We start from the raw sequence: 18,191 nt of genomic DNA on the forward strand, positions 1-18,191 counted from the left end.
CATCATTACCTGCAACACATGGAACAACTTGCTCCACTTGGGAGCCATTATCCTCCAAGAACACCACGTCGCAAGATACTTCAATAGTTCCAGTGGACCGGTTGTAGTATCTATAGGCGTGAGAGTTCTCCGCATAACCAACAAATATGCCCTCTATGGTTCTAGTTTCAAATTTACCAAGCTTCCCTTTATTGTTCTTAACAAGACATTTGCATCCAAAGACACGAATGTACATGACATTAGGCTTGTTACCTGTGAGAAGCTCGTATGGAGTTTTGTTGTGGAGGGGACGGAGGAAGAGCCGGTTGGAGTAGTGGACAGCTGTAGAGATGGCTTCTCCCCAAAAGTTGTGGGGTGAGTTGAATTCACTCAACATGGTTCTTGCCATCTCAATGATAGTCCGGTTCTTCCTTTCAACAACACCATTTTGTTGAGGGGTATACGGTGCTGAAAACTCATGTTTGATGCCCTCATCACCAACAAACTCTCGCATAGTGTAGTTCTTGAACTCGGTGCCATTGTCGGTCCTTATTGCCTTGATCTCAGATTCATACATCCGTTGAGCCTTCTTGGCAAAGGTAATAAACTCTCTATGGGTCTCATCCTTAGACTTGAGGAGAAAGACCCAAGAGTATCTTGAGTAATCATCGATAATGACAAGTCCATACTTGCTTCCACCAAGAGTATCATAATGTGATGGCCCAAAGAGATACAAATGAAGGAGCTCCAAAGGCCTAGATGTGGTGACGATGCTCTTGATAGGATGACTCTTCTTGAGTTGTTTTCCGGCTACACATGCACTGCATACACGATCTTTCTCAAAAGAAATGCCGGTTAGTCCAACAATGTGCTCACCCTTTAGGAGTTGTTTAAGATTTCTCATGTTGACATGACCAAGGCGGTGATGCCACAACCAACCTTCGTCATGTTTGGCCACCATTAGACATGTGGAGGGAGAGGGGCTCTCTTTCGAGAGGTCAACCACGTAAAGGTTGTTCTCCACATATCCAACAAGGACCAATTTGAGATTGTCACTCCTAAAGACTTTCACACAATAATTAGTGAAATATGAATTGTAACCGGCATCGGCAAGATGATATATAGAAAGTAAGTTATAGCCAAGGGATTCAACAACAATGACCGTCTCAAGGCACAAGTCCTTAGAGATTGCCACCTTGCCATACCCAAAGACCTTTCCCTTTGAGTTGTCACCAAAGGTGATGCTTGACTTCTTGTTGATATCCTCAATGAATTGATCAAGCACACCTCTTCCTCCGGTCATATGATTGGTGCATCCACTATCAAACACCCATTTTGGACCACCGGAGGAATACCCCTATAAAATCAAGTAGAGGATTTAGGAACCCATCGATTAATGGGTTCCTTTGCAATGGCAACAATATCTTTTGGTACCCAAATTTAGTAGTCTCTATAAGCATAGCCATTACGAGGGCCAACATAGTTAGCATAAACATCACCATAATAATCAATAAATAAAGCATAGTGATTGTTTGGCCCCGTGTGGTCACCACTAGTGGCTTTGCCCTTTGGGGCTTTGCCATCATTAGTGACCTTCTTGTTCTTTTCTTGAGCGGGCTTCTCCTTCTTGTAGTTGTTATTCTTGTAGGGCTTGGGAACATACCCAAGTCCATGCTTTTGATTGTTTGACCTTTTCTTACTCAAGAGGTCATCCAATCCCATCTTATTCTTGGTTGTGGTGAACTTGGCAAGTTCCTTCTTCAACCTAACATTTTCCTCAAGGATAGTTGCTTGCTCACAAGCCGATTCATTAGGATGATAGTTGAGACCATATTTGGTCACCAAAGATTCAAGATATGTATTGGTCTCAACATGCAAAGATAGTTCCTCTTGTAAGCGAACATGTTCCGCAACAAGCTTAGCATGCTCACTAGTGAAGGAGGTGGAGGAACTAGCAACATCTTTATCAATTATAGGATCATTCATTGATTCAAGAGCCATCGTGTAGGTTTCTTGGAGTAGATCATGGTTCTCTCCAAGTTTCTTGAGCTCATCCTTAACAAGCTTGTTAGCTCTTTCAAGGTGGTCAAGATCCCTAGTGAGAGAAGCATGAGCAACTTCAAGCTCCTCCTTTGAGGCATTGAGCTCTTGGGTCAATGATTGAGCCCTTTCAAAAGTTTCAAGATCCTTAACTTTATCTAGTTCATAAGTTTCAATTTGTTGCTTAAGGCCTTGAGATATGCACCTTTCGGTTTTTAGCTCTTGTCTTAGGAGATTGAATCTACGTTCCTTATCATTCAAATGATATTCTAATTCCTGAATGGACTCGTCCTTTTCTTTGAGGGAGTCCATCAAGAAATCAAATTTGACAAGAGCTTCACCACGAAGGGTGCATCTAACTTTGTAAAGTTCCTTAAGCATGGCTAATTCTTCTTGATTTTCAGATTCATCGTCAAGAACACTAGTTAGAGAAGGTGGGATTCCATTACCTTGGTTTCTCTTGCCATTAGACAAGAGCAAACGATCGTAGAGGGGAGAGAATCATCGGAGTCATCATCTTGAGTCATTCTTGCCATGAAGGAAGAACCGACATCATTCTCCGTGGAGTAGTCCTTGGCGTAGTCATAAGTAAAGAGTGACCCGGGCTTGGAGAAAGCCAAGCCGGCCACTCCGGCCTCCTTCTCCTCATCTTCCTCTTCTTCATCGGAGATGTATTCGGCCTCAACAAAAGTTCTTCCCTTGTTCTTCTTGTATCGATCGTTGATTGGGTTTGACTTCAATCTTGGCTTGACCCCTTTGACAAACTTTGGCTTGTCTACCCTTTTCTCATAAGGGCACTCATTTGCAAAGTGGCTATCTTCATCACAGTTGTAGCAGGTTCTCTTCTTCTTCTTGTCATTGAGCATGGGGAACTTTTCCTTGTACTTCTTGGCAAAGAAAGCAAAGTCGGTAGCAATGTCACTAGTTGAAGTCATCTCTTCATCTTCTTCAATTTCATAGTCTTCTTCTCTTCTATGGTCAGCTCTAGCTTTGAGAGCAAGGTTGTGTGATGCTTCATGGTTGCGTGAGGCTTCATCCACACGGTTCATCGCCATGAGCCTTTTTCCTGTCTTGGCCATGTTTTCATTGGCGGCCACATAGGAGACTAGATCACCGGAGTTCAGATCAGCACTCTTGGTAAGGATTTCCAAGTTGAGTGCTAGGTTGGTGTCTTCTTGCTTGACTGCAATCATGGCAATGACCTTGGACTTTATGAATGCTTCATTCATCTCGAAGCCGTCATTGTACTTATCAACACCAAGTCCCTTTACCCTCACTTTAAGAGCACCAAGCCTTGCATAGGCATCGGCCACAGATTCTCCTTCTCTAATCATGAACATGGTGGCCTCTTGCTTTGCGGACTCATAAAGATCTGATTGGCTACGATCCGATCCCACAACTCTTTAGCGGAGTCAATGTCATTGACTTGATCAAGGAGCTTGCGGTTGATGCCACTTCTAATCTTGTCACATGCGGAGGCATTGAGTTGACGGTTGTAGAATTCGGTGGAGGTCAACCGAACGGGATCATGTGGCTCCCGGTATCCATGAACAATGATCTCCCATAGCTCCACACTGCAGCTGCGAATATGAGATTCCATAGCAGATTTCCAAAAAGGAAAGTGAGTTCCATCAAAATGGGGAACGGTCCCACTATGGTTTATATGAGGCATGGGTGAAGTGTTTTTGGGATAGCCATGGTTGACTTCATGGAAACTTCCTTGAGAGGCCGAAACCCCACTAGGATTCCCACTAGTCAAGTTCTTAAGCATGGCAGTCATCTATGCCATTTGGCTTTGTAGTTCATCCTCCTTTTTCTTCTTCTCGGCATCATATGCCAAGAATCTAGATTTCATTTCTCTAACCGAAAGGTTAGAGTCTTCATCTAGACCCTCGAATAGTTTTTCCATCTCACTCTTAAGGCGGTGAAGCCCTTAATAAGAGTCCAGGCTCTGATACCAATTGAAAGATTAGAGATGGTAAACCTAGAGGGGGGTGAATAGGTTTCTACAGATTTTAATTCTTTCTTTGCAATATTAGGCTTTGCGGAATATAAAGGTGAGCCTAATGCAAACTAGGTGAAACAACCTATATGAGGATACAACTAACTCGAGCACGAAGACGAGGGTGTATTCCCGTGTTCCCTTCCTTTGCAAGAAGGTACGTCATGTTTGGAGGAGTGGAGGCCCCACGAAGGATTCCTTGCGCCACGAAGGCTCACCCTATTCTCCGGAGCCTATCCCACGAAGGAATAGCTCACTCACTTGTGGTAGACTTTGAGGTAGCCTCCAAACCTTCACAATCTTGTCAGGAGCAAAACCACAGCCCAGATGCTTCCGGACCACTCTTGCCCACCTAGGGTTTCCAAGGAACCCTAGAGAGCAAGCTTCTTGATGAATACAAGGGGGAATGAGATTTGGCTTGGTAGAACTGTAGATCGGGTCCTCCTCTATCGTTTCCCCAGAGGGATTTGAGTTTGGGTGGAGGAGGAGGGAGATCTGAGGCTTTTGGTGTTTCTAACAATGGAGTATGAGAGAGAGAGCTCAAGAACAGCTTGTAGTGTAGTGCCTACCCATTCAGAGGTAGGAGAAGGGGTATTTATATTGTCACTTGAATTATGGCCGTTGCTCACTTGACACGTCATCAGATTCCCCGAGAAACCCGGTCAACCGGATTTGGCGCCGGACAGGCCGACGCACGGGCCGGTCAGACCGGACCAGCGACCGGACCGGCCGGTTTCAACCGGAGCTGGGACCGGGTCTCGACCGGGCGGGCTTCTGAGGCGTACTGGACTACGCTCGGTTGGCTCAAGCGCGGAGACCGGTTGGACGCCGGGGCGCCCGGTCCGACCGGGCCATGGACCGGATTGGCCGGTCCAAACCGGGCTGGCGACCGGACGCTGACCGGGTGCGCGCCCACCCTTACTGGACTCTGCCCGGTTGGCACAAGCGTTGGGGCCGGTCGGCGCCGGGCTGGCCGGTGCCAGGGCAGGTCTGACCGGGCCAGGGACCGGCCAAACTCTGAAAATCCTTTGTTGATTTTTCATCGAAGTGGGGGGTCTCCCATTGCATTCTTGTTCCATTGATACACCATTATACCTCTTTGGCTAATACCTGCGAATCATCTTGGAGACATGTATTAGTCCAAATATTCTAGCACGGTGTCATAGTTACCAAAATAATGGATAAGGGTAAAATACCCTTACACCGGGAAGCGCTACTAGCAACGCATCGAGGACAAATTCCATAAACTGATGCCGCGCGTTCGTCATCCTGTCGATCGCACGTACTAATCCCTCCAAGGACGTTGGGGTGCGATCAAACCGGCATGCAGCTGGTGGGTGGCAACAATGGATCAAGTGGTGTCGAATCCTCCTAGCGGGGAAACTGTGGACGAATATGTGAGTGAATTTGGTCGCATTTTATGTTTGCACAATTTTTGTTTCGTTTGGTGACCACATATTGACGATTTGTGTTTGGTTTTGCAAATATAGGACCGTATTGCCGATGCGAGGTACAGAGACATGGTCGGCAGCAAGGGCAATAGCTTCACCATGCGTCATTGCTTTGATGTGCTTCAACACCTCCCCAACTGGCAATTAAGGGACGAAGAAATAGCACCCAAGAAAGCTGCAATGGTTGCGCTCGACGATACCGAGGACGAGAAGGAGGGCCGGAAATGATAAGCCGGAGGGAAACAAGAAGGCCAAAGAGAGGCTCAAACTCGAGGGGGAGGCAACATTATTGAGGGACAAGTTTGATCAAATGATGAAGTCCAAGGAGTTGATAGCGGCCAAGACTTTGGAAACCAAGCTTGTCATCATCGAGAAGAAGAAAGAGGTGAGTCTTGCCAAGGTTGAAGCCAACCGAGAGGAAGCAAGGAACAAGGCTAAGTTGGAGGAGATGAGGATCAACGTGAAGAAGGCCAAAGCAATGAAGCAACTATTGGCTGAAGAGAGGGAGATCGTGATGATGAACACAAATGACATGAATAAGCAACAAATGGAGTAGTAGAAGGAGGCCTCGGCGGAGATCATGGAGAGACGAAGACTATCTCGTGAAGAGGCAAGTGGTGGTGGTTCGGTGACTCATGGAGGTGGTGGCGATGATGGTCACGGTGGTCCAACCTCGATTTGATGCCGGCGGTGAGAGGAGAAGGTGAACTATGAACTATTTGTTATGATTGTGTCATTTGATTCTTGCACTATGAACTATGTATGAGTTGTTTGCATTTGATTGTGTCATTTGTTTGATCATATGCAAATTATGTGATAAATCATGTCTTTACGGGTTCGGAAGCCGCTGGCGCAGAACAGAGCCCGCAAACCAAAACTTTACAGTTTTGGTTTACGGGCACTGTTCTGCGCCAGCGATTTTCCGACCTGTAAACACGAGTTCGATGAACTGAACTTCGGGTTTTCAGTTCACATTTTTACGGACTCTGTTAGAGATGCTCTAAGACGGCGTTTGTAGTTGGGTGAAGTTTGAAGGATATTGACAAGAAATAGAAGAAACACCCATCTTTGTCCAACAGTTAACAGCAGTCCCGACGGCGGAAAGAGGTAGGGACCTTGAACATACGTTCAGCGTTGATCTCTATGTTACTAGTGGATATGACGGCATTGTACGGAACAATTATACTAGGCACCTCTCCTATACAAATAAGCACCGATGTGTATGAAAATGTTCGGTTTATTTTTATAAGCACTCATCTAAGCACCTTGCGGCCCGGAAAAAAAGACGTTTCGTCCCCTGTCGCTCCCCGCGGGCGACGGGAGGGCGATCCCCAAACCCTAACCCAGCCAACCTCTCCCCACCCCCTCCGTCGCCGCCGCCGGCGTTAGCCACCGGGGAAAGTCCTGGTGGTGCCGGCGGCGGCGGATCTCTCTCAATTCCTCTCGTGGGGTGGCGGCGCGGGGCCTTCTGAAAGTGCATGGAGCCCCCATGTGTGGTTTTGGTAATTAATGACAATCCCTATGGACTAATGTTTGCATTGAGTTATATTTGTAGGTGTTGTACATAGGCAATGCTTGAACCATATGTTGGCTTCAAGGTTGCAATAAGAAGAAATTGATGAAGGATATCAAGTGTCAAGTATGTCTTGAAGATGAAGATGAAGTGAGCCCTCAAGTTACTTCAAGACATCAACATGATGAAGAATTAAGAAATGAAGTGCAAGTTCAAGATGAGCCAAACTCGAAGAGATCATATGCTTGAAGCTTGCCATGAAGAAATGAAGTGCAAGTTTAAGATGAGTCAACTCGAAGAGATCATATGCTTGAAGCTCGCCATGAAGAAATGAAGTGCAAGTTCAAGATGAGTCAACTCGAAGAGATCATATGCTTGAAGCTTGCCATGAAGAAATGAAGTGAAAGTTTAAGGTGAGCCATCTCAAAGAGATCATTTGCTTGAAGCATGCCCTCCATATGGTGTTCATGAATATATGAAGTTGCACCTAAGAAGAAGCTCTCCCATGGTGGATTATGGGGGAGCAATCCACAAGACTTCGTCAAGCAAACACAATCAAGAAAGATGTTCCATCTTGTTGCGGTCAAGATCGTCATCATCAAGCTCAAGTGGATTGCTCAAGGTTAAGGTTTGCTCTTGATAGGGTTTCTTTCTCACCGGTCTCATGGTGTAGTTGGAGACCGGTTTATAGTTTAGTTGCCGTACTATCAAGAGGGCTCTCGAGTGAGTAACTCGATCGTATCCTTCGGAGAGCTCAAACCTTTGCATCCTTGCATCATCCTTCTTGTTTGTTATTTGGATCTTATCCATATGGTGTTTTAGAGCTTGTGTTTATTCTCATGACAAGCTCTAGTTCATCGAAAACGGATTCCGCATGAATCACTTGTTGCGTTTTCGATATTGGAGTTTTTCTCGGTTTCTCGTATTGAGAGGTTTCACTCTAAAATACATAGAAAAACCTACCCCAATTGTTCTTAAGCTTTTCACTCTTTGTGGGGTAGCTCTTGTCATCTTCTTTACAACAAAATTGGTTTCACCTAAATCCGAGTTTCCTAACTCAAGTTGTTGCATTTTCCATATTGGAGGTTTTACCGGTTTGCTGTTTATAGATAGGTAAAACCTTTATTCATTTGTTTCTATCCTCCTTTGCTGGACTATGATGTTTCTATGCATATTGTTGTAGAGCTCGTTGTTGTGATTTCAACGAGCCCAAGATCATCGAAATCGGAGTCCGGATGCAAAAGTTATTAAGGTTTTCGTATCGGGTGTTTGGGCAAAAACTGGGGGGCCGGAACTGCCGCCGGGAACACCCCGGCACTGCCGCCGGGCCGGCACTGCCGGTGGAAAAAGGCCAGCACTGCCGGCCACCCCGGCACTGCCGGTGGAACAAGGCCGGCACTGCCGGCCTGTCGCGATTTTGGCCCCAACGGGCAGAAATCTAAGACCCCTATTTAAGGCCTTCTTCCTCCTCTTTCTCCCCACTTCTTCTTCCTCCTTTTGCTCTCCACCATTGTTGACCTTGAGAGCTTGCCTCATCCCTCTACTCCTCCAATGATTCTTGAATCCATTTGAGGGAAAAGGAAGAGGAGATCTAGATCTACATTTCTACCAATCAAATCCATCTCTTTGTGAGTGGAACTCTCTAGATCTTGATCTTGGTGTTCTTTGTGAATTCCTTTGTTCTTCCTCTCTTATTCCCCCAATAGCTTTTGTAGCTTTGTTGGAATTTGAGAGAGAAGTACTTGAGCATCTTTGTGGTGTTCTTGCCATTGCATTTGGTGCATCGGTTTGAGTTCTCCACGGTGATTCGTGGAGGTGAAAGCAAGAAGGTTGTTACTCTTGGGTTCTTGGAACCCTAGACGGATTCTAGGCCTTTGTGGCGATTTGTTGGGAGCCTCCAATTAAGTTGTGGATGTGTGCCCCAATCTTTGTGTAAGGCCCGGTTTCCGCCTCGAAGGAAATCCCTTAGTGGAACCGTGACCTAGGCCTTTGTGGCGGGGGTCACCGGAGATTTAGGTGAGGCACCTTCGTGGCGTTCGGTGTGTGGTGTGAGTACCGCATCTTGGGGTGAGGCCTTTGTGGCGTTGGTGTGCATCGAGCAACCACACCTCAAGGTGAGCCTCTTGTGGCGTTCGGGAGCACTAAGCAACCGCACCTCTCCACCGGAGATTAGCACTCGCAAGAGTGTGAACTCCGGGATAAATCGTCGTCTCTCGCGTGCCTCGGTTATCTCTATACCCGAGCTCTTTACTTATGCACTTTACCTTGTGATAGCCATCGTGCTTGAAGTTATATATATCTTGCTATCACATACTTGCTTGTATTGCTTAGCATAAGTTGTTGGTGCACATAGGTCCACCATTGCTTAGAATAAGTTGTTGGTGCACATAGGTGAACAATAGTATATAGGCTTTGGGCTTGACAAAGTAAACGCTAGTTTTATTCCACATTTGTTAAGCCCATCTCGTAAAAGTTTTAAATCGCCTATTCACCCCCCCCTCTAGGCGACATCCGTGTCCTTTCAATTGGTATCAGAGCAAGGTCTCTCATTCTTAGGCTTCACCGCCTTGAGAGTAAAGATGTCGGCTAGAGGATTAGTGCACGATAACACTCTTATATTAGATGGCACAAATTATGATGTTTGGAAAATTTGCATGCTTAGTCATTTTCGGGACATTGACCCTCTTATGGAGAAAATTGTAGATATAGGTTTTTCTCCTCCTATGGATTCACAAAATCTATCGTTAGAGGATGAGAAAAAATTATATCTCAATTCTCAAGCTTCTTATGTTCTTATGAATGCTTTGAGAGATGTAGGTCTTTTTCCATACTTGCCTTTTTGGAGCGCTCATGAGTTATGGACAAAGATTCAAGATAAATATGATGTGTCCAATATTAGTAAGGATGATTGTATTGCTTCCACTTCTGGCCGTGATGAGGTCTCATCTTCATCCACTTCACCAAAGTGTGGTAAGACACAAGGTAATGATATGGTGAGTGGTGATGAAAATTGCAATATTGATATTGAGCTTACTCTTGATGATTCTTCATCTCTATCTCATTGCAATGCTTCATCTTTGGACTTAAACACATCTAGCACTAGAAATGATTTACATGCTTGTGTTGATAGTCCTTGCATATCATGTGTAAGTTGCTTGAAAAAATCTAATGATGATATGCTTGCATTGTCTTGTGGCCATGTTAAAAATGATTCTATTTCCTCTAGTTGTTGTGTGTCTAACAATGTAGAGGAAACCAAAGATTCTATTGGTCAAGACAAGATCTTGAAAGGAGCCTCAAGTAACTACTCATCTTTATCTCACGGTCCTCTTATATGCCTTATGGCCAAGGGTTCCACGGTACCTCCTACCATGGAACCTAATATGTCTCGTGGTGATGAGAATGAGGATGAATATGAAGAAGAGGATTGGGTTGTCTCTCTACGCGATAAGGGTAGGAATGTATTCAAGGTTCTTTGCAAAGATAAAATTGCTTGCTCCCACTTCTTTGAAATCTTGACTACCGCTATTGAGAGCCAAAAACTTATTTGGATGCATGAGAACACCATTGATAAAAAGGGTGCTCTTGAACGAGAGTATGCCAATGATGTAGCATCCTTAAAGAATGATCTTGAAGAAGAACAAGAAACCGTAGCCTCTCTTGAGGAGCAACTTGAAACCCTTGAGGTGTCTCAAAATGAAATATTTGCTAAACTCACTAAAGAAAGAGACCATGCTAAAGCTAAATTAAAATTGCTTAAAAATGAAAAGTCCAAAGTTGGTGTTGGTCATGATAAACTTGTTAAGGATCTAGATGATCTAGACAAGGCCCACAAGGCCTTAGAGAGCGAACACTCTATCCTCACCAAGTCATATGAGCAACTACAAGCTTCATATTTAAAAGAGCATGCTATGTTACCCTCTCTTCTTGATATGTCTTGTGATGATGCTTGTGCTACTAACTCTATTTCTTGTGAAGCATCTATCTTGAAGGAGAATGTTGAGCTAAGGGCTCAACTTGATTTGCTAACTAGCAATTATGGGAAATTGGAAGAAAATCATGGAAAGCTTGCTAGCTCCCATGAGGATCTTCTAGCCTCTCATGATAGGCTAAAGTTAGCTCATGAGGCTATCATATCTAAGGCAACACCTTGTGAGCCTCATGTGGGTACTAGCACTACTACTCAAAATGTTATATTGCCATGTGCTAGTCCTAGTAATTCATCCACTCATAATATTGCTAAATCTTGTGATGAATTATCTTCCTTTCCTTCTTGCTCTAACAATGAAGGTTCTACTTCCTCTAGTACTTGTGTTGTTACTAACCATGTAGAGGAAATCAAAGAGCTCAAGGCTCAAGTCACTTCTTTGAAGAATGACTTGGTAAAGAGTCATGAAGGGAAATGCAAACTTGACAAGATGTTGAGTGTGCAACAATCCCCCAATGACAAGAGTGGACTTGGATTCAACTCCAACAACAAGAACAAGTCCAAGAACGACAAGATTAAGAAGGGCCAATTACAAGTCAAAGACCCGGCCAAGATTGTTTGCTTCAAGTGCAAAATTGAACGGCATCATGTTAGATCTTGCCCTTTGAAGAAGAAGCAAAAAGGGAAGCGGCCTCAAGCTCAAACTCACAATCAACCTCAAGTTGAAGAAATGCCACTTCCCAAGAAGATTCAAGCCAATGCTCCCATTGTGGAGAAATCTAGTGAGAAGAAGGAGAAGAAAAGAACTTGCTACATATGCCGTGAGAAGGGCCACATCTCCTCCTTTTGCACTATTGGTACCTCATCCAACTCTATCACCATTGATAATGTTTATTCTCTTCGTAAGGATGAGGGTGGCAATGTGTTTGCCAAATTTGTTGGTGCTCAAAGTGGGGTCAAGAAAAGAACCATTTGGGTTGCCAAGCCTATTGTGACTAACCTCTTAGGACCCAACTTAGTTGGGGACCAACAATGCAAAGCTTGATCAATAGGTGCTTGATGGAGGGCATTGGAGACTTGGCTACATCATGAAGAATTAAGGGATCTTCATCATTTATATTATATCAAGCCAAGTGTTTTGATTATCTTGCTACTATCATATATCCAATGTTCCTCCTTGCGGTAACATGTTCTCAACTCATTTATATTGAAAGTTACTCGCCCCTTTGCATGTGTTAGTTTTGTTCCTAACATGTGTTTGTATATGTTGTGCTTCCTACTTGCTTTTCTTGAGAAATCAAGTCTATGCATGTTGGGTTGCACACCATGTATTTGTGTTTGTGTTGGAGCCTCTTTGCATCTTGTTGTATCTTATATGGCTCTTATGAGCAATTAATGGACTATCCCATTTTGGGGAAGTGATATTCCTTTGGGAATTTCATGATCCTAACAATGTGTGTACATGAGGAATATCACTTAGAATTGATATTGCAAGTTTATCTAGTCTCTATGTGGTATGTCATATTCATGAGAAATTCAAATTCTATTGTCCATTAATATCTCTAGTTGGATCTTATTTGCCTCTTGTGAAAATAAATTCCTTATCACATTATGGGGGAGTAATAAGCTTTGTGCATATTACAAGCCTAGAAAATGTGAACATTTGAGGTTGTGTCACATAGAATTGATATCGTAAATTATCTCTCTCCTATGTGGCATGTTTGCTCAAACAAGCTCCAATTTGCTTAAAAAGCTTCATTGCTAATTTCTTTGTGGATCTTATTTGTGAAAGTTTTTCTTGGCATGGTTTTTCACAACGTGTCCCTCAATACATTTTTGGAAAACCATGTGCTTCAAGTCATACTATTAATTGCTTTGCATGTTGGTATGAATACTATTAATTGCTTTGCATGTTGGTATGAATACTATTAATTGCCTTGCATGTTGGTATGACTAAATGAAGCTATCAAGAAACTTTCTTTGCATGATGGTTAACTCTTATCTTTTACTATATGCTTTATTCGTTGTAAATATGATCTTATGTATACTTACAAACTACCACCGGAAAATATTTCCTAATACCTCTTGTCCTAGGACAATTGGTAATCATTATGAGGTAGATATTTATTGATCATATCTACATTGGCTCTTGTGTTTAAATTGCCTTATTTATTGCCATGAATTTGTTGTGCTTTGACTCCCATGTGTCTTCCTTGTATCTTATGGATCTAATTTGTCTATTCAAACTTTCTTAGCATTTTAGTAGATATAGGTAGCGTGATGATCCCAGTTTTGTGCATTTTATATTCATATGCCAAATCCTAGATAATGCACTAATCTTGGGGGAGTTCTCCTATATTTGTTAGAATGCTTAACATCTCTTGATCATGATCAAAAATTTGGTTTTGGGAGACATAAAATTTTCTTTTTGGTACGTTGTGCCATCATAAAAAGTGTCGAGGGTTTGGTTTATTTGTTGGAACCTTGCTCTCTTGGGAGTTGGTTATCTCATTCCTTTGTGTTTAGGATTAATTAGCTTCTTATAATGAGATAAGTCTTCGGAGTCAATCTTGTGTTGATTTGATTCTTTGATATAATTTGGACAACCATTGTCTCTTGATTTATTTGGTGCATGTCTTGTCCAAATTATATCTTCCTTTGGTTCTTGAAAGTATTGTGCATGCATATTTAATATATGTATATCTTATGGCATGTGTTACTTTCTTTGATCCAATATATAGGGTAAACTCCATCAAATCCTAATTTGGCTAAGATGTGCATGATATTCAATTTCATATCTATATGCACATAGAATTGTGGAGTTTGTCCTATATGTTGTAGTGTGTCTAACTACTTCGGACCCAATTAGTTCGGGGACCATTTTGTACTTACCTTTGTGTTAGGTACAATGGATATGCATTGGATGCTTGTCTCACTCTTGGAAAGAAGTGGTGACTCAATGGTAACTTGAGGCAAGCTAGGATGGTCAATGAACACATATCTACTACATCCACACCAATGCTATCTTGGTAACAAGTATCTTCTCATGCATACTTTTCTTGTATCCAACCTTATGGTTGCATCTTGGCATGAATCTCTTGATTTGCAAATAGTGTGCTTCTTGCAAAAGTCTTAATGAAACCTCTTTATTGTGAATGTGAGTAACTTGAGATGAGTGCATTTGTTGGGAAGTATATTAAATCATGCTCATGATTCATCCATCCCAACTATGCCTATCTAGCAATTTTATTGCATATCAATTCCTCAAGGCTCTCACATGTGCAATATAGATGAAAGTGCAAATTCAGTTATTTCTTTTGGTATCCTCGTTTGTGATACTTGTTGACTTTCTCAATGCATCCCAACTATCTTCTTTCCCTTGTTGATATTTGTGATGTATTTTAGATGTTTGTGGTTGAAGTTCATGAATGTACAATAAGATAAAATTGAGCCTTTGGCCATGCTAATAAGCAAAAATTCTTATTGGTATATTGCATGACTTCGTCTTGGATATCATGCTATATTTGTTGCATATCTATTTTGTGTGTGCATGTTTCTTCATGGATAAATATCTTTGTGATATTGCCCACTTAGAGAAACTTATACACATAAGAGAAGATACATCTCCTTTTGATATCTTATTTATTTATTGCGTGTTGATTGGTCATGCTAAGCAATATAATTCATTGAATACTATGATGATGTTTTTTTTTCATCCTTGTAATAGTCTTATAATATGCTTTATCATGCCTTTCACATATCCTCTTGGTTGAGCCTTTTTATTATGGTGCCTCTTACTTGTTGCTCAACTATTTGTTTGTTGCAAGTGTTAAGCTTATTCTTCTATCTATGATCTATTGCAAATGTTTGTGTTTTAAATGGTAATGAGGGAGTGAGGATTCCATGTTATGCATATTGTATTCAAATACAACATTTTAATTTATGCATGTACCTTGGGGAGCTTCCTCATTTGATTTAGAGCACTATCTTTTGGTGATCATTAGAGTTTGATTCACTTGGTATCTTTTGTTTTTGAATGATATTATGGGAGTGATGATTCCATGTTTGTGCACTTTATACTCCAATGCAAATTGTCTAGTTTTGTGCACAAACCTTGGGGAGCTTCCTCATATTATTTAGAGCAATCTTCTTGATCTTATCATAATATCTATCTTTCTTTTGGTATCTTCTTTGTGGTTCATTTGGTTGCTTGCTTCATTTGTTGAAGCTTCTTGACTTTGTTACCTTTTTGCAATCTTTGATCCTATCTATAGTGTGATTCCTTCCGAATATTCGTCATTGGATATGTGCATTTGATTCCACTCAAATTATGAGAAATGCACACGCTATGGAGGAACTCTCACTATATTGGCCTTCTAAATTTTTCACCCATTTCGGCAATTGGTGCCAATGGGGGAGAAGTTTGGAGGGTTTAAGGGAATTTGGTTATGTCTTTGCTTTATGCTTAAGCATGTGCCTTTATTGCATTGCATCTTGTTGCTTTGCATAGTTGAATATTTAGACTAAACTCCACTAGGCTTTGAATGCCAATATATGCAATGAAAGTCAAGATCATTCACACATGCATATATTATGGGGGAGTTTGCTCTATATATTCAACTTATTTGTTACTTAAATTCCTTATATAAACCCTCTCAAAGAGATTGTCATCAATTACCAAAATGGGGGAGATTGAAAGTGCATGGAGCCCCCATGTGTGGTTTTGGTAATTAATGACAATCCCTATGGACTAATGTTTGCATTGAGTTATATTTGTAGGTGTTGTCCATAGGCAATGCTTGAACCATATGTTGGCTTCAAGGTTGCAATAAGAAGAAATTGATGAAGGATATCAAGTGTCAAGTATGTCTTGAAGATGAAGATGAAGTGAGCCCTCAAGTTACTTCAAGACATCAACATGATGAAGAATTAAGAAATGAAGTGCAAGTTCAAGATGAGCCAAACTCGAAGAGATCATATGCTTGAAGCTTGCCATGAAGAAATGAAGTGCAAGTTCAAGATGAGTCAACTCGAAGAGATCATATGCTTGAAGCTCGCCATGAAGAAATGAAGTGCAAGTTCAAGATGAGTCAACTCGAAGAGATCATATGCTTGAAGCTTGCCATGAAGAAATGAAGTGAAAGTTTAAGGTGAGCCATCTCAAAGAGATCATTTGCTTGAAGCATGCCCTCCATATGGTGTTCATGAATATATGAAGTTGCACCTAAGAAGAAGCTCTCCCATGGTGGATTATGGGGGAGCAATCCACAAGACTTCGTCAAGCAAACACAATCAAGAAAGATGTTCCATCTTGTTGCGGTCAAGATCGTCATCATCAAGCTCAAGTGGATTGCTCAAGGTTAAGGTTTGCTCTTGATAGGGTTTCTTTCTCACCGGTCTCATGGTGTAGTTGGAGACCGGTTTATAGTTTAGTTGCCGTACTATCAAGAGGGCTCTCGAGTGAGTAACTCGATCGTATCCTTCGGAGAGCTCAAACCTTTGCATCCTTGCATCATCCTTCTTGTTTGTTATTTGGATCTTATCCATATGGTGTTTTAGAGCTTGTGTTTATTCTCATGACAAGCTCTAGTTCATCGAAAACGGATTCCGCATGAATCACTTGTTGCGTTTTCGATATTGGAGTTTTTCTCGGTTTCTCGTATTGAGAGGTTTCACTCTAAAATACATAGAAAAACCTACCCCAATTGTTCTTAAGCTTTTCACTCTTTGTGGTGTAGCTCTTGTCATCTTCTTTGCAACAAAATTGGTTTCACCTAAATCCGAGTTTCCTAACTCAAGTTGTTGCATTTTCCATATTGGAGATTTTACCGGTTTGCTGTTTATAGATAGGTAAAACCTTAATTCATTTGTTTCTATCCTCCTTTGCTGGACTATGATGTTTCTATGCATATTGTTGTAGAGCTCGTTGTTGTGATTTCAACGAGCCCAAGATCATCGAAATCGGAGTCCGGATGCAAAAGTTATTAAGGTTTTCGTATCGGGTGTTTGGGCAAAAACTGGGGGGCCGGAACTGCCGCCGGGAACACCCCGGCACTGCCGCCGGGCCGGCACTGCCGGTGGAAAAAGGCCAGCATTGCCGGCCACCCCGGCACTGCCGGTGGAACAAGGCCGGCACTGCCGGCCTGTCGCGATTTTGGCCCCAACGGGCAGAAATCTAAGACCCCTATTTAAGGCCTTCTTCCTCCTCTTTCTCCCCACTTCTTCTTCCTCCTTTTGCTCTCCACCATTGTTGACCTTGAGAGCTTGCCTCATCCCTCTACTCCTCCAATGATTCTTGAATCCATTTGAGGGAAAAGGAAGAGGAGATCTAGATCTACATTTCTACCAATCAAATCCATCTCTTTGTGAGTGGAACTCTCTAGATCTTGATCTTGGTGTTCTTTGTGAATTCCTTTGTTCTTCCTCTCTTATTCCCCCAATAGCTTTTGTAGCTTTGTTGGAATTTGAGAGAGAAGTACTTGAGCATCTTTGTGGTGTTCTTGCCATTGCATTTGGTGCATCGGTTTGAGTTCTCCACGGTGATTCGTGGAGGTGAAAGCAAGAAGGTTGTTACTCTTGGGTTCTTGGAACCCTAGACGGATTCTAGGCCTTTGTGGCGATTTGTTGGGAGCCTCCAATTAAGTTGTGGATGTGTGCCCCAATCTTTGTGTAAGGCCCGGTTTCCGCCTCGAAGGAAATCCCTTAGTGGAACCGTGACCTAGGCCTTTGTGGCGGGGGTCACCAGAGATTTAGGTGAGGCGCCTTCGTGGCGTTCGGTGTGTGGTGTGAGTACCGCATCTTGGGGTGAGGCCTTTGTGGCGTTGGTGTGCATCGAGCAACCACACCTCAAGGTGAGCCTCTTGTGGCGTTCGGGAGCACTAAGCAACCGCACCTCTCCACCGGAGATTAGCACTCGCAAGAGTGTGAACTCCGGGATAAATCGTCGTCTCCCGCGTGCCTCGGTTATCTCTATACCCGAGCTCTTTACTTATGCACTTTACCTTGTGATAGCCATCGTGCTTGAAGTTATATATATCTTGCTATCACATACTTGCTTGTATTGCTTAGCATAAGTTGTTGGTGCACATAGGTCCACCATTGCTTAGAATAAGTTGTTGGTGCACATAGGTGAACAATAGTATATAGGCTTTGGGCTTGACAAAGTAAACGCTAGTTTTATTCCGCATTTGTTAAGCCCATCTCGTAAAAGTTTTAAATCGCCTATTCACCCCCCCCCCTCTAGGCGACATCCGTGTCCTTTCACCTTCCCATCCCGGC

The sequence above is a fragment of the Lolium perenne genome, chromosome 5, assembly GCF_019359855.2.
Source record: "Lolium perenne isolate Kyuss_39 chromosome 5, Kyuss_2.0, whole genome shotgun sequence".
Taxonomy (NCBI): domain Eukaryota; kingdom Viridiplantae; phylum Streptophyta; class Magnoliopsida; order Poales; family Poaceae; genus Lolium; species Lolium perenne.